General features: G+C 38.0%; 1 protein-coding gene across 1 annotated transcript in view; it reads right to left on the bottom strand.

Moving 5' to 3' along the window:
- Nucleotides 1-11,119, bottom strand: part of LOC106060483 (uncharacterized) — a 66,703-nt gene extending 55,584 nt beyond the window's left edge. Inside the window, exons 1-3 of the mRNA XM_056003949.1 lie at nucleotides 10,859-11,119; nucleotides 2,420-2,617; nucleotides 2,238-2,267 (exon numbers count right to left, since the gene is read on the bottom strand). The gene's annotated coding sequence lies outside the window, so the exon portion shown is untranslated. The remainder of the gene's footprint in view (nucleotides 1-2,237; nucleotides 2,268-2,419; nucleotides 2,618-10,858) is intronic.
- Between the last annotated feature and the right edge of the window lie 16,465 nt (nucleotides 11,120-27,584).

Raw genomic sequence — 27,584 nt, 5'->3', positions numbered from 1 at the left:
ATATGACTTTATCTAACAGAAAAAAAAATTAAACTTACGTCTATTTATGCGGTTATTTATAGTTACCTAGTAATATAAAATATATTGTACTAAAACGTACATTCATCATAATGCAGCCATGCGATTTTTCGTTTATAAACATAGCATTATTTAGGACAAATATTTTACAAAGGCTGCTTGGAGAAATCAGGTATACCCATTAAACGACCCCTTTACTAAAGAAAAATTTAAGAAACTAGAACAGACACACAATAAACAGTGACATTCATAAGAAACTAATATTCAATATTGATTAGAGTAACACCTTTTTAAGTAATCATTTAAAGTTTAAAATCACTACAATTTTTTTCAATAATTATTTTGTGTATGAAATTGTGTATCGGAAAATGCCGGGTACATGAAATAAGCTAGTCCTAACAAAACAACACAGATCTTGGGTAAAATATCAAATAAAGTCTGTAAATGTGTAGTTTCACGCGCTTCTTTCGGGTTACATTCCAACTACCCGTATTTTTGTGCAAAATTTTTTTCTCTTTCAGGTACACTTAACATTATAGCATAATAATGTCAGTTTAATTTAAAAAGAGAATTCAAAAATACAAAGATATATAGGGAAAAAAGCGACTTCCTGCCCAATACTTTTTAACCAAGAAACGAAACGGACTAGTCCAACAAACCCTATTGCTAAGACAATTGCAAAAACCCAACACCACAAAAAAAAATTACTCTAATGTACACATTTACTTAGAGCATACAAGGTGCAAATGTGTATAGTTATAACTTTTATGGATATACTGATTGGGGTAGAGTGTGTAGTCAGACAACGCAAATCTGCACAGGCCAGCGCTAGACGAGCGATCAACCGCGCTTACTGCCAACAACAATTTCACAATTGTTTAATTTGTTCGCTACAAAGAAACGCTACTTCAAGAAATATCTAAAGTCAACACTACTTAGACCAATCAAGTAAGCTACGGTCATGTAATCAACTAGAAGTCACATTCTTCTAGGACAAATGTGTACACGTGCTCCTTCTTCCCTAGTGCTATTAGAGCATAAAATGGGTAGCTTGAACCAGCTCCGAAAAACAGTGACTTTGCAGAATTTAAGTCATTGGTTAACATACTTGACTAGATTCATGACGCATAGGACGTAATCATCTTCATTTTGAAGTAAGTCTGTATAATATAAGATAAGATAAGAAGTGTTGTGCGACGTTACGCCAGCTTATACAATGCCTTTGAGGGCTCAATATAAAGATCGAATATGTCACTGATAGGACGGCTCACTACAGCTAGGCTATGTTCAGTTCAGTGGTGTTCAGCATTTTGGTTGGTTATTTACGATTCATAAGGACGGTTCAGTGCGAAGTAAAGTCAAGACAGCTCGCAAGTACGAGACGACGTCTTGACAACGAGACCATTGTGTGAAGTCAGCCTTAACAGCTGAACCAGGTGAAAGTCTGGAACGAAGTAGAGAGTCCAGTGGAGTTTGATACAAACGGTTGTCAACTGTGAAATATTTGCACAGTCTGTTTTACGTGTTGCCAATAGTTCAGTACTAATTGTGATTTATTGTAAATTAAAGTGTTGCGTTACTACAGAGCCCTAAGTTTTCAAGTTTTGAGTTTGTAGTGTTAAGTGAGGCAGTTTGCAGAGAGATTGAGTGATGGCGCAACGATTCAACAGACTAAAGGATATATATTTCAATTAGTTCTGATTAGCCATGTTAAAAAATGTATAATAGATCGAATCCAAAAACAATAAATCTGTGCGATTGGTAATATATTTACCGATTTGTTTAGTACTATTTCATGTTTTTATCGCTTATCTGGATCAAAGGAAAAAACATGATACCACTAACGTCAAATTTTATTTCATTTATTCTTCCATAAAAATAAATGTATATACATTTTTGTAAAAGTGGTACTTCTTTTAGAGAACCAAAATGTATTTCCTAGAGGGAAAAAAAAAAGCAAAAAAAAAAAAAAAGCAGAGGCAAGATTTGTGTATTGTAAGTGTTAATGTTGATGTCGATTGTACAGTATTGGCTTTGATGTATTTGACATTAAACTGTTACGTTACTTTGGAGCCCTGAGTTGTCAAGTTCTTTAAGTTAGTTGTGGCATGTGGCGCAGTTGGCAGAGAGCCTGGATAGTGAGTAATAGTATTAAGTTAGCAGTTAGTGAAATAGATTAGAAATATTTTAAGTCTATATGATATTACATAGTTGTTTACCTGTCTGTTAATATTTATGGACGCATCATTCTGCAAAAAAAGTATCATTCAAGTGAATTAAAACTAGTATTTTGTTTAAAACTAAATACTACTACTATTGCATTGACTTTAACAATTTAAAAAAAATACTATTTCTGTAGTACCTTTTATAAAAAAATAAAAAAATATAACTATATACTTACTTTCTTAACTATAAGATACTTGTCTGATTCCAATTTATGCTTTTCATCCATAATGCTTGTAGTGTTGTTTTCATCATTACCTTCCATTTCTTTTTTTTTTAATAAAACAAACGAACGAAATTGTAGGCCTACTTAGTTACTGCATAGTATGTATAATATAAGCGAAATTCAACTCACTGGCTGATCACTAAGAGATCTCTGAAACAGGGAAAATTACATATTCTAATACTTTATGAGACAATTATTATATTATTGAGTAAGTTATAAAATGAGATTTAATGTAATTTATTCGCGTAATAAGACATTGGTTTATTTATTATATAAACTATTGTATATTTTGAAATATAAATCATACTCTACTCAAACTCTAAGGTTGTCTTCTAATTTTCATTAAATTAACTAATTTAAAATTATTGGCCAAAAAAACCCCAGACCAAACTACTGCGTAGAGTTAACAAATTTCACACCATAGCTAAGCCCAAACCATCATCTATTTTAAAAGTTTAAACCTAAAACTGGATAAGACAAACAGCTACAATACGAGTGACAATAACCAAATACAATCTTCATTTCTCAATAAGCATATCGAAGGGCAAATGGTTATTTCCGCAAACATCACACTGGATTTTATGTATGCCTTATTTCATTGGTGTCAGGAACCTCGAAACTAATAAAGATAGTGTTTCGAAGATTCATTTGTCGTTTTTCAGTTTACAGGTTTTGGATGTTCCTTCAAAGCTAAAAATAATTAACTTCCTTGTCCAAACCTCCCCCTTGACGACGGGGCATTAACCCGGGATCGTCGGGATAATCAGTCCAGCGCGCTAACCGCACGACCAGGCATTGATGTTAACTTAATAACAAACTGGTAGCAAACTAATATCCTATTATTGATAAAGAAATACAATACATATTACACCGGATATGTACAATATGTCAGTTGAGCGATTTCAAATAAACGTTCAGCACTGATTGGTAATCACAGAAAAAAGAAGAAGAAAAGAACAGATATATCGTGCTTGTACTTCGATGTCTCAGCACAGTTACCAACAGAGCTATTGGCATTTTCATTTATATGGAACTAGAATGATGATGTAGATCTACGTAATTTAAACTTCTGATTTAGCACTCTTGAAATTTATATCTACTAGATCTAAATTTGGAATAATTGAAATATAATTTAGATTAGATTTATGAAAAAAAAAGCGTTGATAATATACCAATAGACTAAAAGCAACATTGAATTTAAAAATAGTAGATGGTTTTAGTATATTATAACATTGCAATATTGATCTAAACTAGGAGTGGGCAAATTACGACCCGCGAGCCACATGCGGCCTGGCGAAGTGTTTTATATGGCCCGCGGACACCAAAAGAAATCAGGTGTGCCTACACATTACACATATAAAATGCAAATATAATAAAAATAAATAATTGTAAATATCTATAGAACATATTAATACTTTTGATTCTTATTACTTATAATGAAGAGGCTAAAGAAACAATCTATCTAAACGTCATTCTAAAAAAAATCAAAGTAAACGAAGGTTAATTTTAAATTTCAACATTTCAAAAAATTCAGTGAAAGACACAAGCCCAGGCCACTATTTATTCAGTGCTATGAAGAACTATGTTGAAAGTGTTGGGTTGGCTTGTGCAAGGGTAAGAACTGATGGAGACCGCGTTTGATTTGAAAAACAAGGCTTTGTAATAAAACAAAAAGTAATATCCCAACCATAAACTCATTAAGAAAAAATTTACACAAATCTGCATTGAATACCGTTCTAGTTATACTACGATAATGATAAAGTTACTTATAGAAGGCATAGGGCCAGCCTTAAGCATAAGTAAACTATGCAGTGGTTTAGGTCCCACGATTGTTGAGAGCCACTCACAGGATATATATATATACATAACTATAATCTCATCTGTATCATACAAGATAAGATAAGATAGAGAAGACATAGCGAAACATTTCCTCATTGTTATTGTACTGTTGTTGTCCTCACTGTTATTGTTAAAATACACTAGGCTTTTAATAAGCTGCATAATTCTTTATTTTTGCTGTTATTATATTGTAATAACTTAAGTGAGGCAACTCAACGAGGACATTGACGTTTATTTACACTAAGACATGACAAACACAAAGGACATCTGCCTTGAGCACAGCATCTCCATATTGGCTCTAGCCTTGGGCGGAAATCGTCTGTCTCTCATGTCAACATCCGACTTGTTTAGTCACAGATAGTGCGCACCTTCTTTCTGCACTATCTTGGATGGCGGTGCGCATGGCAAAGTCATAACATTGCCCCCGTCTTAGCACTTTTCGTCCCGAAAAGAAACACTGCAGCTGAGGTTTGACAGTTCAGGTGGAGGTCGCTCAGTGGGAGCCACAGGCGGCAGGGAGCGTGTTCCCCACGAGGCCATCCGCATTGTTTTCCTCCAGTGCCGCTTTCTCTTTCTCCAGTTGACCAGGCTGTTGTTGCGATAATGACGTGACCGTTTGCCACACAAAGAGATAGGGTCGAGCACTGTTTTCTTCAGCACAGCCGTTGATCGGACACGCTGTCTCAGCAGACCTTCCCGACAGACGCCTCTCAAGGGAGCTGCAGGTTTGCTTGCAGCCACGTTGCAAGCAAAGTCCAATACACCGCAGTCATCCTCAGACAACAGTCTTACGTCCAGAAGATAGGTCTCTTCAGGTTCAAGTGGAAAATGTCTTCCTCTTGACAGCTCTGATTTAGAGTGGTTTGATTGACATTCATCTATGCCAATGTCGATGATGATGGTAGAAGTACATATGCCCTGTTGGTGGTTTTCTTGGCATCTAAATTCTATGTGTGATGCGCCGCACGTACAGTTCATGCTAAACCTCTGAATGCAGTTGTCAAGCTTCGAATTTCCCTCGTGAGCACCGAGAGATAGGCAGAGGTCTTTAAAGTCCACAGCAACAGGCTTAGACGCAGACCCAACGTTGTCTTCATCTGTCCGGCTCATTGAGGTACTGGTAACAGGTACAACAGGAACAAACGCTTCAGGCACATAACAAACTTCAGTTAAGGTACTGGTAACAGGTACAACAGGAACAAACGCTTCAGGCACATAACAGACTTCAGTTAAGGTACTGGTAACAGGTACAACGGGATCAAACGCCTCAGGCACGTAACAGTCCTCAGTTTCTTCATTTGTCTCCTTCCGTTCGACTCCGTACATCCCGTTGAGATCATCACAGCAATCGTTGTCACGTTTCTCGTCTTGAAAGTCACAACCACAAGACTTGCCCACAACGCAGACACAGACGGCGCTCAAATCCCCAGCGTCTCCGTCACCACTGTTTGTGCAACCACAGTCTTGACCACTCAACTTCTTGACCAACGAGTCTACAGGCAAATGCTCCTTTACCAACGAGTCTACTCCTTCTTTCAGCTGAGACACCATTTTATCTACCTTGTTCCCCATACTGTTAATTTGTTCACACATTGCTTCATTTATCTTGCCAATAAGCTCATAAATCTCCGGTTCAATTTCAAATAAGTAGGTATCTGGATCTTCGTCTTCATCTATCAAGGCTTGCCGGAGACGAGATGTAAGCACCTCCTTGGTACCACCAATTATCTCATATCGGTTACAAAGTTCCTTCCTAAGCTCTCTAACTGAGAGTTGGTCTAATCGTTTCAAAGCTGCCATTGTAAATCCTACCTCCTCTCGTTGAGTTGCCTATAATCCCACTTCTGACACCAATTGTAATAACTTAAGTGAGGCGACTCAACGAGGACATTGACGTTTATTTACACTAAGACATGACAAACACAAAGGACATCTGCCTTGAGCACAGCATCTTCATATTGGCTCTAGCCTTGGGCGGAAATCGTCTGTCTCTCATGTCAACATCCGACTTGTTTAGTCACAGATAGTGCGCACCTTCTTTCTGCACTATCTTGGATGGCGGTGCGCATGGCAAAGTCATAACAATATTTTTTTCTATTTTATTCGGGGCCAACGAATTCACTTCAATTACGGCCTCCAATTATCCAAGGCCGGTCTTGACTGTTAGGTTCATTGAAGGACATTGTCTGCGACTTTATTACTAATAATTCTAATGAATTGTTTAATACAGACCTTATGTTTATCGTCGGAAGCATTGCAATTTGTTGTTAGCACATGAAAAGCATGTGCATCTAAAATCTTTTCAACCAAATCTATAGCATTTCTTGAGGTCTGCAAGTGAAATCAGGCCTTATCATTATCATTAGTTGAAAAGGTGAAACTATTTTCAATGAAATGGTTGGAAAGTACAAGACTTATTTAGAATCTTTGATTGTAAAATTTGAAAGCAAAATAATAAGACGTCAGAAACTTGGAACCAGTTTTAGATACCCTCAGCTCACCATTTAATTTAAAAGATGATTCAGCTCCAGATGATATACCTCTTGGCTAATTATGTTCTGAAAGATAAGTTCCAGTTAGTTCTTTCATGGGAGTTCTTGGGTGACAGAAGCTGTATATCCACATTTAAAAAAAAATTGCTTATAAACTTTAACATTATTAAGAACCACATTCATCTGTGAGCATACTTTTTTTTTTTAAAAATTATAAACTATTTGAACAGGTCGATGCTGATTGATTGTAATTTGAGACTTGTCACAATGATAACAACCAGTAGGCCTAAGCTAGTTCCACGGTTCCGGAACATTATGCACGAGAGTTGACTGTTATATACTTCACATTAAGTACAACTATATATTTGTGTGGAAATATTGTGATGTAAATAGTAATATGCAACATTAAAAAAAAAACATTCGTAAAAATAGTTCAAGTAATTTCTAACTCTTGTTATAATTCCTCAATTGGGAGTGCGTAAAATGCTCCCCACCCCCCATCCCAATTTTTAAAAAATTTGGCCCTCAACAGAAAAAAAAAAGTAGCCCACCTCTGATCTAGACGTTTGGAAATAAGGAAATAAAAATCTATACTTGAAATCTAGAAATTGAAATTCTATATCTTGATCTAGTCTATATCATTCCAAACAAGACCTAGAAATTCTAGATAAAAAATCCAGAAATGTTTTAATTAAAATATAAATATCGATTTAATTTAAAAAATCTAGATATACTTTAAAAAATGTAGTTCTAGTTTTAAAAAAATAGATAAGATCTACATCTAACTATTATGTCTTTTTTAAATACGAGTCAGATAACAAGGTTTAATAAACATTACTATACCGTGACTTTTAGAATTGTATTTAAGAATTAATTCCATATGACGTCATAAAGAAAATTCACTACGTCACACGGCCTAGTTTGACAAAAAATGTTTTCATCAATACGAGCACGTTGTTGAGAGCTCATAGACATTGGTGCACTGAGTTAAAAGAATTTATTAATATGACGTCAAAGGAAAAAATTACATACGTTTCAATGGGCTAGTACAAAAATATCTTTATTAACACAAGAGAGATTTAACGATGGTTCATAGACGTTGGTGCACTGGGTTCTAATACAATTCATTGACATAGAATTAAAGCCGCATTATTTGTGCGTTTCGTCTGTCAGTCTGTCTTGTTACTATTAAAAAAAAAACTTAATTAAAGCTATGTAAAATTTGATTGACCTTTAATTTTTCTTTTAAAATATCGCAATAGTTTTAAGCATGTATGATAGATTATTCCGGATGTTTGTATATATAGTGAGAGAAAAAGATAATTCCAGATACATATATTACCGTTAATTAAATTTTTGGGATGGTCTCGTATAAAATTTAGATGTCCATAGCCTTGTAGACATATTTTCGTAAATGAGAAGATTATTTGTTTTATTTATTAGAAGAGAAGAGGGATTTCAAACAGTTATTTTGCGTTAGTAGATTTTTCATATAAAATTCCGAAATTTTTGGCGACGATTCGTTAGAAAATTAAAGTAATGTAGGTCTATTTCTTATTTCAAAATCCTGTACAATCTGTTGTCCATATTTTTGAAAAAATAAAGTTAATTACAATAATTTGTTTTAAGATGAAAATATGGAAAATGGTGATATCGATAATTAAAACTATCGTTAGTATTGTCAAAGAATACAAGTGTAATTTTAGTCAATTAAGCAATTTCAAACAATCATTGGACATAATTAATTTTTTTATATAACAATATCCGGAACAACTTTATAGTTTATGAAATTTAAGTCAGAAAGCGTGATCTAGAGGCTAAGTGCGCTTAAACTTGGCTTGTCTTGGCTACCTAGAAGGGGGCTCGAGGTTCGACACCCGACTAGGGGAGAGTTGCGTTTACCGAGCGCCTAAAGGCAGCATGGAAAACCAACTCCTAGATACCCCCTCTCCCCACTGGTCCACAAATGATATTGGACCAAAGCGCTCTGAGCATGCTATAATCATGAAAGTAGCACTATATAAAAGCTATAATAATAATATTCATTTAGCATTTATATGCTATTTACATTAAAAAAAAACGGAACAACATAATATTGATCATGTGTTTTTGCAAGGTTTAAACATGGAAATTATATGTAATATAAGTTAAAAGAGCAAAAAAAATATTTGTTGGCATTGATTTGTTTTTCACATAAACATCCCAAACAATATATTATAGACACTTTAAATTATTATGATTGTCGCGAACATCAATGATGCTAGATGTCACGATGAAGATTAGCTTGATCTAAACAGCACAATCAATGATCGTGGTTGCCGAGGATCTATAAATCGTCAGTTGATAGGATGATCATTTAGAAGTTGCCAGTTCATAAGAGGATCATCTAGAAGTTGCCAGTTGATAAGAGGATCATCTAGAAGTTGCTAGTCGATAAGACGATCTAAGTATATTATATTATATTCAATGAAGAAAATACAAATACTTTAATTCAGAACTAGAAAAAGCTATTCACAATATTGATTGAATAAAACATAAAATATATATTTCTACTAGATTAAATGATCTACACAATAATATGATCATGTCATCTTTCTTTGAGTTCCAACACGAGACTGGCGGTAATATCTAGAATCTTTTTAGACCTTTGGGCGTTACCATGTGACTAATCTCTTCCTGTCGCTTGGTTAATAAATTGACCAATAAAATACAGAATATCGTACAATAACCCGTCAAAAAAGCTCGGACAGAATAGTGCCGACAAATTAGCGCGGACAAAATAGCGCCGACAAAATAGCGCGAAATTTCCCGACAAAATAGCGCAAGACAATATAGCGCGGACTCTTACATGATGTGTATAAAAGTACCGAATTTTTAGTAATTTAATGTCCTGGGCATCATTTTTGTGGATGTCTCTCTATCTTTTCAATATTAATATAACTAAAATAATGCCATATTTGCAGACAACGAGAATACTCTAAATTTAAAATCATTTCCCTCTTTCACCTTTGATTAAAATGCTTAACTATATTGCCAATGTACGGAAACAAGCCAGTGATGGAATTTCTACATGACATTTCCTACAATTTAACTTAGTGAAAGAAATTGTCCGTGTGTATGTGTGTAAATTTGACAAATATCTTTGTGTGTTTTCGAAGTACACTTTTATAATGTAAATAAATGCTATATTTTGAAATTATTCATTTGACCTTATTATGATTTTTGCTTATTTATGTTTTAACTCTTTCAGTGCTGAGTTACTCTCAGGGAGTAACTTCGCTAGCGCTTTAATTACATAATAATTTTTTTTTAAAAGCTACGTTAGTTTTAGTAACTCTAACCACCCTGCAGATTTTTGTTTGTTCAAGTAAACTCGATTATTTCGATCAAAAATAATTCGCAGTGAAAGAGTTAAGATATCTAAAGTGTTTCCTGCAAAATGACTGTAAAATTATGACAACATTAAAACAAAACAAAATTTATTGGCTCTATTCATATTTTACGATATATAAAGTATTTCTTTCAAAATGACTGAAATTTTTTTATTCTACGCTATTTTGTCCGCGCTATTTTGACGGGGTACCGGCTGTAAATGTATCAACTCATCCAATGGTTCTCTCGCTACAATCTCTAGTTCCTTACATCTTGAGACCTACAAACTCTCTTTAACTTTTGACGATACAGTCATTGTTAATATACAGGGTTTTAAGCCACACTGAGACTGGCCTTAAAACAAAACTAAAACTGCATTGATGGCAAGGTATGTATAACATACATGTTAGAATATCTACACCTATAAAAGACTGACTAAAATGAATGTAGACATAACTGCCGTTTTCAAAACTTGCTTAGCTGACTCTGGGTCAGTCAAAGAGAACAAATCTCACCTTCTTCAGGTAGGACATTTCGGAAATGGTAATAAAGCGTGGCAATGTCTAAGCAATGAAAAAAAAACACTTCTGAATGCATTAATACTAAACAACAACGCAGGAAAACATTTATAACTCTGCATAAACACATCAGTCAAAAATGTGGCTTTGATAATTGCATATGCTCATACCTTAGGTTCTACTCCAGAGACAAAAGACATGTTTTGTGACACTCTTTCATTGTTGTACAATAAATGAATGATTCAGAACAGATTATTGCAGGGCTATCACAATTTAGGAATTCAATCTGAATATTTTAATGGTCGTTGAGGTGTTGAGAAATTAAATGAAATTGGACAGATTTGTAAGATATCTGCTCTCTACATTTCCTCGGCGGCTGCAACACCTACTTTAAAATTAACCGGCAGCACAGAGTGTAATGTTAAGTCAGTACCCTTGTTTTGTTACTGTCATTCATTGCATGTATTTATAGACGCAATTCTAAGAACAGCGTCAAAATACCCGGATCTTCAATAAGGCATACAGAAAAACTTTTGTGAATGCCTGTATTCCAGGGGATCTAAGCCTGTGGGTCGCGACCTCTTGGGGTCGAATGACGAATTGCCGCGGGTCGTCTAAGACCCAAAAAAATATGGAATTTTTGTCTATTCCATTGAAAATTAAGTTTTTCTTTAGTTATTCAGAGACAGACAACCGAATAATTTCCCTCTAACGTTGTTGCACTAGAAATGTTTTTGAAAGTTTAAATTCATTTAAAATAGTGAATAACACTACATTTCGTCATGCGTAATCATAGATATTATTTTCGTCGAGACGCAATAAAAAAGATATTTGGTAAATAATTAATAATCCGCCATCGTTTTATAGCCAATGTTATTGAACGTAATATATTTCCGTTATTAAACAACACCAGAAAAAGCATCTCAACAAAAACGTAACGAAAAGAGAATAAAATGACGATGTTTACGTTATATGTTTACTTAAAGCAGCAATTGCTAAACACCAGTTGGTCAGTTCTTACAAATCTATAAAATAAATGTAACGTCAATTTTTTAACAAACAAACTATTTTAGAGGCAAGAAATCTCTTTCGCAAACTTCTTGAGACGACTAATAGAATGTTGGTTCATTTTTGGAAAAATATAAGGTTTCTGGAAAAAAAATATTAGTTATGTCTGCAAAGATGGAGTTCCAAGTTTCTATTAGGTTAAATTTCGGTACTAAATAATTCGCCAAAAGTTATTGGAACTGAACCTTCGATTCATCGATTTGACTGAAAAGATCCGACCCTCGTGGACGAATCTTAAGATTGGGAAAGAAAATTGGGTAAAATTAATATTTACATCTTGCAAACCTTATCAATTTTTATGAACAAAATTAAATTGAACATGACAAAGAAATACTATAATAAATTTTGTAAAAAAACAAAACAAAAACAATTGTGCTTGCTTGCAGACACAATTTTATCATACTTTCTACCTTGCCAGAACTCCATTCACAGTTAAAGTAGAATTTATTAAACATATTGTTATAACTGTGCCATGCGCACCGCTGTTCAAGATAGCGCAGAAAGTGCGCACTGCTAGAACCTTGACTGAGAAGCATGTCAACATGAGAAAGAAGAAATATTTCCGCCCAACTAGAGAGCCGATGTGAAAAGACTGTGTTCAGTGCAGTTGTTGTTATAATGTACTTGTGATTTCCCCGTGAATAAACATCTTTGCCTAATAGAGTTGCCTCCCTTAATTTATTACATTATTAATAGATACGTGTTGATAAATGATTGTTTTCAATGACAATTAAACTCGTTTGGATAAAGGGTTTGAAGTCTTATACCGATTTGTCTGTCTTGTGTCTTCTTCTTACGTTTCCAATAATATAGTTTCACAGCCTGCTGTCTTGTGTAGTGCATAAATGTCGCCATACATGTCGAGAATTTTTGGTTTCACATACCTTTCGAGACGGAGATCAGCAAGTCTGGGACAGTCAAACAGAATATTAGGCACTGTTTCTTCTGATAGAAATAGGTTGCCTATTCCTGACCTAGACTAATAATACTAAATCTGTGCTAACATAATTTTTTATGTTTTAAGCGATATTTCATGCTTTTGGCTTTTTCAATACGCTATGATTCTATCACAGCGGTTCTCAAACTTTTAAACCTAGCGACCCTTTTTACAATCCCCGACTCTTCCGCGACCCCCACTCACACCCACACAGCAATAGAAGAATAGACAAAAACAATCCATAATTTCGATGGACTTAGTCGACCCCTGACAAATCGTCAATCGACCCCTAAGGGGGTCGCGATCCACAGGTTGAGAACCCTTGCACTAAAAGTACACTATATATGTACATACAATCTGCATGTCTTAACTTCTGGACATCAAAACAATCTCTAATATGTGCACTACGCCCTAATTGATTAATGATCTGAATCTCTCACGCAAAACTAATTTAATTATATTTGAAATAATGGTAGTAGAACTAGTGGATCCAGAACTTTGGAGTGGGGGGGGGGGATTTTTTTTTTCAAACCCAAACCCTAAAGCCCAATAATCCCTCGCCCTATGCATAAAAGTGCGTACAGCGTACACACACACACACACACACACATATATATATATATGTATATATATAAGAATAAAAAAACAGCATTTCTCAACCTTCGGCGAAAAACAAAACAACTGGGGCAGCTCTATAAGGCTCTCTTGTAGGGTTCGGGGCGAAGCGTTTTCTTGCTTTTTTCACTGGAGAAACGCAATATTCTGACAAGTACAGCTCATTATTCATAAATGGAGTTCGGGGCGAAGCCCCGACGCCAAAAGCGTTTTCTTGCATTCTTTACTGCAGAAACGCATTCTCCTAGCCTAAAGCTCATTATTCATACTATTAAAAAAGGACCTTTCGAATAATGTTGTACTTGAAAAATATTCTAATATGAATTTTAGGCCCATAATTAAATGCAAATAAAACCGATTTGTTCCTTGAAAAGATAGGATACCCCACATGTTTAGATTTTGGCTTTGATGATCGCCGACGAAAAAAAAATTCGATAAATTGTATTCAAGAAAATTTAAGTATAAATTGTGAGTTATAGTCCCAAATATATAAAACTAGAAAAATATCAGATTGTGTAAAGTTTGGGAAAAGGCGACTATGAAGACATTTATTGAATTTAGAACTCATCTCAATCATGACTCTTATACTGAAAAATTTCGTTTGAATTCTAGATTTTCCAATGCAAAGTCTTTCTTAAAATAATTATGATATATTCATGTGAAATTACATAAACTCTGTCTGGAAAGGGGATGGGCGATAGAGTGAAAACGATTAATCCTCGCTCATTTAATAATTTCTGCTAAAGATTGCATTTGGCATTAAAGAATAGGGGTTGGGCGACTCGATATATGAATTTAATTTATAATAAATATACATTATATTAGTGACAGATTTCTTTAATTTTGTAATTTGTTAACTATAATACAAAAAGAAAAAGTATTGAATTGTCTGATGGGGGAAATGCGATTGCATGTATCGCCCCTCCCACCTGGTACAACCCTTTTTCATTTAAATTTACTAATGATACAATTTGAGATTAGAGTGTGGTACGACACAATATACAATGGGTCACATATCAATACGTAGTTTATATTATATAGATATTCAACTAATTTTGTTCACAAACTATGATTCTCCACAAAAATAGGACCGCCCCCCCAGCACTCAAAGGGCTAGAGTTTGGAGGGCAGTACATGCAATCGCCCCCCCTCCCTCACCCCACCGAATCGGCCAAAATACCAGAATGGAAGCGACATAATATACAATTTATATATTAATTCAACTAATTTTGTTCACAAACAATTATTTCTCTATAAAAACGCACCGCCCCCCACTCAAACGGTTTAGGTGGGAAGGGCAGTAGAGGTATTCGCCCCCCCCCCACCAATACGCAAACAGGGAACGACATAATATAAAGGTCGGTTAAAATATCAATAACAAGTTTTAATGATATAGATATTTAATTGATTTTGTTAGCAAGCAGTGATTTCTACAAATAAATTGGACCGCCCCCAATCTCGAAATTGTAGGGGAGGGGGCGAGATTGATACCATCGCCCCCTACTTACCACACCAAATCGGCCAACATACTAGTGGTGGTGGGGGGGCGAAATAATCTAAAAATAGGTTGAAATATAATTAATTAGTATATATTTTTAACATAAGTAATAAATTCGTACACAAATTGTGTGAATCCTATACTAAAGTTCGTCAGCCCCAGGGGGGGGGGATCGGCCGAGTGGGGGGTGGCGATCGCCCCTACAGCCCCCCCCTGGATCCGCCAGTGGGTAATAGTACAATTTCTTTGGTTATTTTAAGCATATTTTCTGCTATACTATTTACAAGGTTAAATACGTTTTAATTAAAAGTAACATCTCTATAGATAAATTTTATTCTATTTCATTGATTTAAATCACAGATTTATTTTAAAAAAAAAAGAAATGTATTAATAAACAGAAAGAAAGAAAACATGAAATATTTACCCAGAATGGAAAATAGCAACGTTTGAATGAATGATTTTCTTTTATAACAAATTGTTTTATACTTATGCATTCCTTATCTAAACATTTTTCTAACTAATTTTTTAAGCACCTAAACAACCATTCAAATACATTTATTGCCATTGAAAACAAAACAAATACAAAAAGAAATTATTCTAGTAACTAATGACAACGAACCTATAATGAAGTTCCAAGAACAGATTAACAGAAAGCGTTTGAACTCGATCTGCCAGGAGAACTAGAGCGTAAAAGTATTATTATTATTATTATAGCTTTTATATAGCGCTACTTTCATTTATATAGCATGCTCAGGGCTCTTTTGGTCCAATCTCATTTGTGAACCAGTGGAGGGAGGGGGTATCTAGGAGTTGGTTTTCCATGCTGCCTATAGGGCCTATAGGCGCTCAGAAAACACAACTCTGCAAGTCGGGTGTCGAACCTAGAGCCCCCTTTTAGATAGCCAAGCCAAGCCAAGCCAAATTCAAGCATACTTGGCCTCTCGACAATGCTTCCCACCGGCGTCAATATGTTGTATTCCATGTTAATATGACACTGACGCAACAAAAAACAAACTAAAATATATCTGAAGTTGTTTTTTTTTTAAATTCAAAACCACATTTAGCTACGGTCATAGAATTTGATGACTGTAGTTTGCTTTAGAAATAATATTGAAGAGAGAGGCTTTCAACCTTAAAACGATCAATAGGGGGATTTTAAACTCAAAACTATCGTGAGGGGTTTTAAAATTTAAAAAAAGCCATCTGGAGGAGAGGGGTTGAAACTAAAAACCCCCATTGGCTTCTCAAAGAATTTTAGTGCGTAATTTACTTTTTTTAGCGGCCCACAAAAGGGGAAAAGACGCCATTAGTTTTGTGTGAAATGTCTATCTATCTGTCCGTCCGTCCCGCTTAGATCTCGTAAACTAGAAAAGATAGTGAAAATCCGACTTCACAATATTTTAGACTATTCAAAGTTCTGAATAACGGCTACTTTTTGTTTTCTGAAAGCGAAAAATCTAATTTTTTAAATCACTTATGCAAGCAGTTTTTTTTAAGAAAAAAGGCTAATTAGTATGCATTACAAGTTAGAGCTAATTAAAACGAATAGTAATCTTGTAAATTGCATTTTCTTGAACATTTTATTTTAGCGTAAATGTTTTTTTGTTTTTTTTTGAGGATTCGAATAAGAGATTGAATCTTTTCAAAACAATTACATCATTTATAAGACTTCAGTTAGGCCAGGAGAGGCACGGTAGCTGAACGTTAATACGCTTTGCTTCCGAACCGGGGGTCTCGGGTTCAAATCCTGGTGAAGACAGGGATTTTCAACCTCGGAATCCTTGGGCGCCTCTGAGTCCACCCAGCTCTAATGGGTACCTGACATTGGTTAAGGAAAAGTAAATGCGGTTGGTCGTTGTGCTGGCTACATGACACCCTCGTAAACCATAGTCCACAAAAAACAGGTGAACTTTGCATCATCTGCCCTTTAGACTACAAGGTCTGAAAGGGGAACTAGTTAAGCCAGGTTCACGTCTCGTCTAATTTTGCATTCACTTGCACTTATCTTTTGATCTGCTGGACCGTTGGGGCACTACACAAGATCTGTCAACCTTCTTTCCCCATTTTTATCTCTCATTTGTCTTTGATATAATTTCATTCGGATGTTCTTTCTGAAAATATTGAAGCCTGCCTGGGTGGACCACACAAACTGTCTTTGTAACTTTGTTTTTTAATGTTATTTAACGTGAATGAAAATAGAATTGTACCTTACATAAATTGTCAGCTTATGTCAACCTTTTTAAGTGATCCGGACGGATTCTAGAACTATTTAATTCTATAGGTTAATGTTGGTTCCTTGATGGCTAATTTCCAAGCAATTACGCCTACATTTTTTTTAACCTGAAAATGTGAATTAAGAATTTTGTTAAATATTTTTATAATTATTTTTTTTTATTTACAAATTATTGAAGTCGCATCACATCTGATTTTAATGTCACCACAACCTTCACATTTCCTTTAGTCTTTTGAACCGCTGGGGCACTACACATGATCTGTCGACCGTCTTTATCCAATTCCCCTTGTCTTTGTCCATGCATTACTAGCGGATACAGAGATTTTGAGTTGGGGGGGGCAATTTTTTTTCAAGCCCTATCTATTTAAGCCCTATTTAAACCATATTTGTGTACACGCACTCACACAAACACATTGAATTTATAGCGGCAAAGTTTCTCAACGTTCTATTGAAGAAAAAAACTAAATTGGTGTCCCTCCTTGTCGACAGACAGACTTGCGGAGCACTGTAAGTTTGGAGCGCCGACTCCGATCGTTTTATTGCAGTCTGAGATGCACAAACGCATTCTCCTGGCTTTTGCTTCTCACTATCTGTCCTATTAAAAATGCAGGTCAAAATAAATAAAATGAAATAAAATAGGATCAAGAGCGTCTTCAATAGCTAGTCGCTCTAAGCGAGCTCAGTTAGCTAACCCAGCCGAATTTTGTTTCTTCATTCTTAGACGCTTAAAGGCATTCCAAAAAGACTACAGCTTGCTATTCATCCTATTAAAAAGGCAGGTCATATTTTGAGAAATATAATAAAGGTGTGGGCACGGGCACACTGTGTGGGTGACAATAGCCCCTAGCGCCCCCTCCCATGGATCCGCCATTGCCTTTGATAGTTTCTTTCAATGACAGCACAACCATTCTTTTAAGTTTTCTGCCCATTGATTACTCTGTCTGCCTCTTCGTCGTTTCCAGGTTCTGTTCCTTTAAGTAAGGTCTTTGGGAGCCCTGAGGACCGACTTGGTGATTTGATCATTAGGTTTCAGTCAGGGGTTTTAATAATGATTAGTAGGTCATTGTGGGGCTAAATAGCCGTTGTTATCCAGTATCTAATTTCTTCGTTTGTAATTGGGTCTTTGAAGGTGATACCTTCTTTAACATCTCAATTCCTTTGCAATTCTCCTCTATAGTTATGCAGTCAGCGTTCAAGATTCTAAAGCATACAATAATGTGACCATGACCAAGAAGCGCATTAGTGTCGAAGGTAATGTTTTATCTTAACATACTGTTTTTAAGTTTTGCAAGTGGTGCTGTGGCCAAAAGTTGAGGCCTGGTTCCTTCATCTGAAACAAGGGATTTAAAACTACTAACACTGGCCAACTTGTTACCCACAACAATGACTTTGAAACATTACTAAATATTTCTAGACATTAATTTGCATATTGTTATAAACCTAGTGGTGGCACAGAGAGGGGTAGTGGTGTGTGTGTAGTCAGCCGACGCAAATTGACCCAGGACAACGCTAGACGAGCGGTCAACCGTGACGAGTTACGACGGTCAGCCGAAACGAGTGTCAACATGACAGTTCTAGAGGGATCGGCGTCGTGAACAGAACTCAGGAGCGTCACGAGGGATGTAGTCATGTGACGAAGCTAGAAACGTCGAGCAATGTTCCGTCCGGTACAGTTGAGACGACTGGCGTCTTGATCTTGGTCTGCGATCGAGTCCGACACAACGAACCTAGTGTGTGAAGTCAGTCCTGAACTGTTGAACCCAGTGCAAGCCAGGAACGAGATGGAGAGGCCAGTGCAAGAGTTGATACGACGGTACGGTGTTATCGGAGAGATATTTGTACTGTCTTGTGTTACGTGTTGCCTATTGTACAGTATTGGCTGTTATTTATTCAACTATTTAAGTGTTACGTTACTTTGGAGCCCTGAGTTGTCAAGTTCTTTCAGTTGGTGGTGTATGGTGCAGTTTGCAGAGCGCCTGAATAGTGAGATTCGTAACAATATCATTTGCTACGGAAGTGTTGCCTATTCATATTACCAAATCAACTAGCTCTTCTTTTTTTTTTGCTTGACAATCTTTGTTGTCTGCAAAGCGCAAGCTGGTCATTCCTCTACCTTCATAGCTCTTTCGTAACCTTGAAAAGCATCCTCCATTAATGTATTTCAAGAAAGATATTACAAGTATTTGTTAGTGGAGGCAGCCTTGTGTCACTACAACTTTGGTTTTTAAACCAGTTCGCAGTGTTATTGGTAAAGTGTTTGTGGACTGATTGTCCTACAGATTGCGGTGCCCTTTTCGAAACGGATTGCGTGGGGCGAAATCTGGTTAGGGATAAGAATAATAAATGAAAATTAAGATTTTACGAGCCATCTACAGTAGATAGTATTTTTGCGACAAAAAGCCGATAAACATATTACACTTTTATAAAATGAAAGCTGATAATGCATTTTTTTTTATCTAGGGTAGGATTTGCGTTTTCCATATTGAATGACATCCGAAATTACTAATTCGTCTGTTTAAAGTAGATTTTCAGAAAACTTTATAAATTTCAGGTGATTTTCATGACTTTTTTGTATATTATGCAATTTCAGGAGAATTACATGAAACCCTTTAATAATCAGTTAAAATGGTTTAATTTAATAATTTACACATAGAATCCTATGAAAGTGCGTGTCCCAGTGCAGCCGAAAAGGTTGCATTACCTTATTACCGGCCCTGCTTCTAGAGGTAGATTGACAAAAGAGTAAAGTTTATTATGAACTGAGTTAGTCTCGAAACTGTCTCACCCTTGCTAGATAGTGTGACAGGTGGGGAGATGTGACATGTTTGGCACGTTTTATGTCTAGGGGATGATTATTTTTGATAGCAATCACACCCCCACTTATCAGCATATGAATCGGGAGCAGGCACGTAACGAGACAAAGCAATGAAAGATAGATACAAAAGTTAAAATAAAGGATATTTATTTACATAAATATACATATAATAATAAAAAGGGGGAGGGTTTGCATCTATCTCTAGTATATTCTATGTTTAATCATCACTCTTGCACATAATAAGAGAGTATGTCACTTTGTCCTCTGACTTAGCTGGTTGTCCTGTTGATGTCGCAGCTGGCTGTGTCCTGGCTTGAGGTTCTGCAGCTGGAGGTGGCGCTCTAGCGGATAGAGGGACGCCGGCGATATAGTTCTTGTGGAGTCTCAGTCCCAAGTTCTAGTATCTGTAGTGGGCACAGTAGGGCGGGTGGCCGGCTACCGTGGGCACAAGGTTACTGCGGGCAGAGCTGATCTGCCGTGGGCAGCGTAGTTGACAGGATATGTCCAGTGAGTTGCAGAGGGTTGGCGTAGCTATGACGTCTCGCACAGACCTGAGTCCATAGGGACGTCGCACCTAATAAGACGACAGGTGGGCTGTCAAATAGGCGGGCAATGCCGATAGCGCCAAGTAGTAGAGTTGAGTAGATCTCAGTAGGCAAGTGCAGTGCTAAATGGCACTAAGCACAGATGCAGGTAAATAGATCGTTGATCCAATGAATAAATAGGCAAGTGCAGCGCTGAATAGCACTAAGCACAACTGCAGGTAAATAGATCGTGGATCCAATAACTAGGCAATAGGTGATTCTGGATATCAACCAAATAGGCAATAGTTGAGTGGCGTCGAGTAGACACTGAACAGCAAATAGCAAATAAATAGGCAGACACCTGAGGGAGGCTGCGGATAAATAAAGACAAGTTAGGACATGTCTCTCATACATCTTATCGATGCCCTCGACTGAGGTGCATTCGTCAGATTGGTGAAATTGCTTTAGAGCACAATGAGGAGAAGATGACAAAAGGGATTTGGGAAAATAGATGGCAGATAGTAGCAATATAGAAATGTACATAAAAGGGGAAATAATAATATAAAAATGTACATAGAAGGGGAAATAATAATCTCAAATCAACAACACAGGTGGATAGAGAAAGAAGGGGGGGGGGTTGAATTGGGCGGTGGTCAGCGATCCTGACGGTATGTTTACATGTGACCGTCGATCGAGAACAATGGAACGCACTTGAATGGAGAGGGCGCAACTCTCGTGAGAGTGAAATGACTACAGGGGAGACAAATCCTTACACACAAAGGGGGGGGGGGACAATTCATATCTCTTCACTAGACGCAGTATCAGTGCGCTAGTAAAATTATCAAGGCGACCAGCCGAGATAAAGGAAATAAAATAAGATGTACAAATATATACATGGTTGCATCAACGATCAATTGAGCAACGTAGCATTAATAGATTAATGCAATACATAAATAATATACATAGCACATGTTTATGTTTTCTACTTACGCCAGTGAGAAATACACAATGCACTAATTAAATATAAATGAACTAAGCAAAATACACATGATAAAATCCAATGGAAATATACACAGAGTAATTAAGATGGAACTTGTGATTAAGTTCGGCTTACCACCAGGTATTCCTCTAGGAGGGAGAATAAATGATATAGTCCAGACTCGATCGACAGCGATAGAGGAGTGAAAGGGTCTGGCTTGATTTGAATCTACTTATATATGCCTGGGAAATGTGGGCGGACACAGGAAACGTCCTAGGCTAAGATTTATATTACACGTGGGTGGATTTGACTCGAGGTGGGAGCCGCACCTTGGAATATCACGCGGTGTGTTGACCAGGGTAATCTCTTAGATCAAAGAGAGACGTGAGAGAATGGGGGGGGGGAGAGAAGGATTAGCTTGCATTCAAACCAAGGTGGTGTCAACCGCGACCGTCCTTCAGACATCCGGCGGGCAAGACAAAAGAGATTGTGTGTTTACCTTTCCCCGATCAAGGGCAGATAAATGAAAGGACGCGCTTCAGCTATCTCCAATGTGGTCAACTAAGTCTAGCCTGGAGCTGAAAAGGTGGTGCGGGTGGAGAATTTAGGGGTAGGATGGGGAAATAATTAAAATAAAATAAATAAATAATGAAAAATAATAATTAATGCTGTGATAATTTAGAGTGACTCTGACAGCGAGTTTTTGACTTGTCACATACGCCGCCGCCAAGATGGATCTATCGCAGAAAGATCCATAAAGTGCGAGCAGACTGATGTCACTCTAACTTTAAGATCAGTTGTTATCACAGCATTAGAAAAAAAAATCTGGGAAAATAAAGAGGAAGCCATGCCAGGAGGAGGGTCTGTCCAAGTCTTTCCGTGGTCTACTTCCCGTCCCTGTGTATGTAGTCACCTGAGTGAAACATATGGGGTTGCTTGGGAGAGTAGATTGGGCGATTGGGTGAGTAATCATTACTTCCTTGGGCGGATTGGGGAGTGTGATTGGGGCTTAGGCGGGGTGCCCAAGGCACGTGTGCTCGTTGGGGCTTACCTCCGAAGCCGCTGTAAGGCGCTTCTTCACGAGAGTAAGTGGTCAGCTTACCTCGGTTTCGTCTGACACGATCAATGTCAGGGAAGAGTGGCCTGATAAGGAATGTGGAGTTCTGCCGAAGAACATCCCCAGGAGTGCGATAGTCTGGCTTACATCGTGGCTTCCTGACACGGTCAATGCCAGGGGAAGGTTTATATTGAATGGTGGCTGAGGAGCCAGGGTAAGAAGAGTCTTCACGAGCGCGATGGTTCGGCTTACCTCGTGACTTCCTGACACTATCAATGCCAGGGGGAAGTTGAGTTAGAATGGTGGCTGAGGAGCCATGAAGAGGAGTGTTTTCACGAGCGCGAGGGTTCGGCTTACCTCGTGACTTCCTGACACTATCAATGCCAAGGGGAGGTTGATTCGGACTGGTGGCTGAGAAGCCACAAAGAGGAGTGAGTCCACGAGAGCAAGGGTTCATCTTAGCTCGGGGCATTCTGACACTGTCAATGTCAGAGGAATGTTGCTTAATTTTGGCTGAGTAGCCTGGGTCAAGTAGACCCTCACGAGTGCGCGGGCACACTTTAACTCGTGACTTTCTAGCAGTGTCAATGCCAGGGCAAAGTGGTTTGAGCTTCGCTGATGAGTCGGGACTAGGCGTATTAGTGTGGCGACCAGGGCTTCCAACCTGCTGGTTGCGGCCACTTCTCTGCTTTGTCGATCTACCGACGGGCAGAGAGAAGTATGGTTTATGGACTACTCCAAGAGGGACATATTTGGAGCCTAGAATGAAGTCATACACTGGCGTGTCCATGACGGCTGCGTCAATGGTGCCATGTACGTACTTGCATTCCACGTGGACCCTAGCAATAGGAAGAACCTTTGGAGGAATCTCACGGTCAAGGGACTGAATCGTCACAGTTCTATCTGTGAGATCAGCTGGATCAACCAGTGTTTTGCAGATAACTGAGCTTACCGCACAGCCTGTGTCAAATAGGGACCGGACGTACCGCCCGTTAACCAGAATGGTCTCTATCCCGGGGGAAGAAGAGACAGGGTGAGGAAGTGCAGGTAGGACTTCCGTTTTCGTAGGGCCAAGGGCAGTGTGTTCAGGGGCCACAGTCAGTGTTGATATGACGTATGGGTCTCCCGCTGTTCTATCAGTCTGTGTTTGCTGATTAGACTCAGAGGGTTTGGGGACCGCGGTCATGACTGAAATGGTCTGTGAGGCCTGCTGCTTTTGGCGGTTGGGTTGGTTGCTGCGCATGCTGTTGTTGCAGTCACGGTAGGCTCGGTTAGGTTTGTTGCCACGCGTGCTGTTGTTACAGTCACGGTGGGCTTGGTTGTTCTGGTCATGACGAGGCTTACTTGCTGGAAAGTTGCCGTTTTTGTGCAAGGCTGGTTGTTGGACTGGTGCCTTTTTAGGTTGGGGTTGGCTTGGGGGCATGGGCTGGATGGGGGCATCGCAGTTTGTAGGACTATTGGACTGAGCAGGAGGGTTTGGCTGGGTAGACAATGTGGAATCGTCGAGAGGAGGGATATCAGGTATGAAAGTTTCATCCTTAGCAGCAACTTCTAAGTCCGTTTGGGCAGTGTACTCAATTTGGACATGAGTTGTGGTTTCGCTCTCCTCTGTTTCCTGATCTAGTCTGGCGGGTGTGCCGTTCAGCTCCAAACTCTGCTGTCTATAGCGATGTCTGATTTCTAGTATTTCCTGCGCATGCGCTTTGTCCATTTCTTCCATCTCTTGCTTGAACTTCGCTTCCCTTTCTTCCATTCTTTGTGCCCTTTCAATCCGTCTTCGTACGTAGTCTTCTAACTCGAGACCTTCAAATCCACCTAATATTCCTTCAGCCTCGAAATTGGAAGCTAATTCCGCTAAGTCCATGGTTATAGAGGCCGGATTAGGAAGAGGATGAGGTGGTAGATAGTGAGAGGTAAAATGTAGAAAGGAGCCGCTGAATGTAAAAAGGAGTAAAAGGGGAATGTGGTGTCTGCCTACGTCAATCACAAAATTTCTGCAATGAAATATTACAAATAAGATGCAATAATAATAATAAATAAAATATGACAGAAGTGACACTCTTGATAATGCGAAGTGATGATACTTATAAATATTTTAAGAAAAAATATTGATAGGAAATTTAGTTATTGCTGCTTGTTCGTGCCTGCTGTACTAATGGGTTAAATCCACGGACGGGCTCGCCAAAATGTGACAGGTGGGGAGATGTGACGTGTGTTTGGCACGTTTTATGTCTAGGGGATGATTATTTTTGATAGCAATCACACCCCCACTTATCAGCATATGAATCGGGAGCAGGCACGTAACGAGACAAAGCAATGAAAGATAGATACAAAAGTTAAAATAAAGGATATTTATTTACATAAATATACATATAATAATAAAAAGGGGGAGGGTTTGCATCTATCTCTAGTATATTCTATGTTTAATCATCACTCTTGCACATAATAAGAGAGTATGTCACTTTGTCCTCTGACTTAGCTGGTTGTCCTGTTGATGTCGCAGCTGGCTGTGTCCTGGCTTGAGGTTCTGCAGCTGGAGGTGGCGCTCTAGCGGATAGAGGGACGCCGGCGATATAGTTCTTGTGGAGTCTCAGTCCCAAGTTCTAGTATCTGTAGTGGGCACAGTAGGGCGGGTGGCCGGCTACCGTGGGCACAAGGTTACTGCGGGCAGAGCTGATCTGCCGTGGGCAGCGTAGTTGACAGGATATGTCCAGTGAGTTGCAGAGGGTTGGCGTAGCTATGACGTCTCGCACAGACCTGAGTCCATAGGGACGTCGCACCTAATAAGACGACAGGTGGGCTGTCAAATAGGCGGGCAATGCCGATAGCGCCAAGTAGTAGAGTTGAGTAGATCTCAGTAGGCAAGTGCAGTGCTAAATGGCACTAAGCACAGATGCAGGTAAATAGATCGTTGATCCAATGAATAAATAGGCAAGTGCAGCGCTGAATAGCACTAAGCACAACTGCAGGTAAATAGATCGTGGATCCAATAACTAGGCAATAGGTGATTCTGGATATCAACCAAATAGGCAATAGTTGAGTGGCGTCGAGTAGACACTGAACAGCAAATAGCAAATAAATAGGCAGACACCTGAGGGAGGCTGCGGATAAATAAAGACAAGTTAGGACATGTCTCTCATACATCTTATCGATGCCCTCGACTGAGGTGCATTCGTCAGATTGGTGAAATTGCTTTAGAGCACAATGAGGAGAAGATGACAAAAGGGATTTGGGAAAATAGATGGCAGATAGTAGCAATATAGAAATGTACATAAAAGGGGAAATAATAATATAAAAATGTACATAGAAGGGGAAATAATAATCTCAAATCAACAACACAGGTGGATAGAGAAAGAAGGGGGGGGGTTGAATTGGGCGGTGGTCAGCGATCCTGACGGTATGTTTACATGTGACCGTCGATCGAGAACAATGGAACGCACTTGAATGGAGAGGGCGCAACTCTCGTGAGAGTGAAATGACTACAGGGGAGACAAATCCTTACACACAAAGGGGGGGGGGACAATTCATATCTCTTCACTAGACGCAGTATCAGTGCGCTAGTAAAATTATCAAGGCGACCAGCCGAGATAAAGGAAATAAAATAAGATGTACAAATATATACATGGTTGCATCAACGATCAATTGAGCAACGTAGCATTAATAGATTAATGCAATACATAAATAATATACATAGCACATGTTTATGTTTTCTACTTACGCCAGTGAGAAATACACAATGCACTAATTAAATATAAATGAACTAAGCAAAATACACATGATAAAATCCAATGGAAATATACACAGAGTAATTAAGATGGAACTTGTGATTAAGTTCGGCTTACCACCAGGTATTCCTCTAGGAGGGAGAATAAATGATATAGTCCAGACTCGATCGACAGCGATAGAGGAGTGAAAGGGTCTGGCTTGATTTGAATCTACTTATATATGCCTGGGAAATGTGGGCGGACACAGGAAACGTCCTAGGCTAAGATTTATATTACACGTGGGTGGATCTGACTCAAGGTGGGAGCCGCACCTTGGAATATCACGCGGTGTGTTGACCAGGGTAATCTCTTAGATCAAAGAGAGACGTGAGAGAATGGGGGGGGGGGGAGAGAAGAATTAGCTTGCATTCAAACCAAGGTGGTGTCAACCGCGACCGTCCTTCAGACATCCGGCGGGCAAGACAAAAGAGATTGTGTGTTTACCTTTCCCCGATCAAGGGCAGATAAATGAAAGGACGCGCTTCAGCTATCTCCAATGTGGTCAACTAAGTCTAGCCTGGAGCGGAAAAGGTGGTGCGGGTGGAGAATTTAGGGGTAGGATGGGGAAATAATTAAAATAAAATAAATAAATAATGAAAAATAATAATTAATGCTGTGATAATTTAGAGTGACTCTGACAGTTTTTGACTTGTCACAGATAGGTTGGAGATTAAGTCGGCAAACAAAAAGTAAATGTAAAAAGCCATCAAAAACGTTTAAGATAGTTTTACGAAAACACCGTCAATAATAAAAAAAATGCATGGTAGGGGTGGGCAAATTACGTCATGCGGGCCACATGCGGCCCGCCGAAATGTTTTATGCGGCCCGCGGTCACCTACAGAAATCAGGTGTGCCCGCAGATTATGCATATAAAAAATACAAATATTTTTAAAATAGCTAATTTTAAATATCTATATAAATTATTGTAATTTCTGATTATCACTTAGGATATAGAGGTGAAAGAAACATTGTCTTTACATGTCATTCTAAAAAGCTTAAAGTAAACGAAGATTATTATTATTTGCAATGTTTTAGAAAATTCAGTTTAAGATTTTAACTAATGCCATTATTTTTTAAATACTTTGTGTTAAAAGTCATGGATTAGCTTGGAACAAGATGACAAGTGTAACAATTGATGAAGCCCATGTTTTGACAGAAAAAAAAGTTTTTTTTTTTATAAATTAAAGAAAATAGCTTTACCATTGACTTTAAACACAGCTGCATTGAATATTTTAACTGTATCATGAAAATCTGAAAATCACTATCACGGCTAATACAATTATCACTGCTAGGAATCCTTACACAGACAGTTCCAATAAGTACATGAAGGTTAGGAAACAAAACATTACGATGTTCGGTACCGCTGGTGTCAAGCATGAGAAATGTAGTGAGAAAAAAAGGAATCT

Source organism: Biomphalaria glabrata, chromosome 11 (assembly GCF_947242115.1).
Source record: "Biomphalaria glabrata chromosome 11, xgBioGlab47.1, whole genome shotgun sequence".
In the NCBI taxonomy this organism is placed as follows: domain Eukaryota; kingdom Metazoa; phylum Mollusca; class Gastropoda; family Planorbidae; genus Biomphalaria; species Biomphalaria glabrata.
This window is presented reverse-complemented; position numbering and strand designations above follow the sequence as displayed.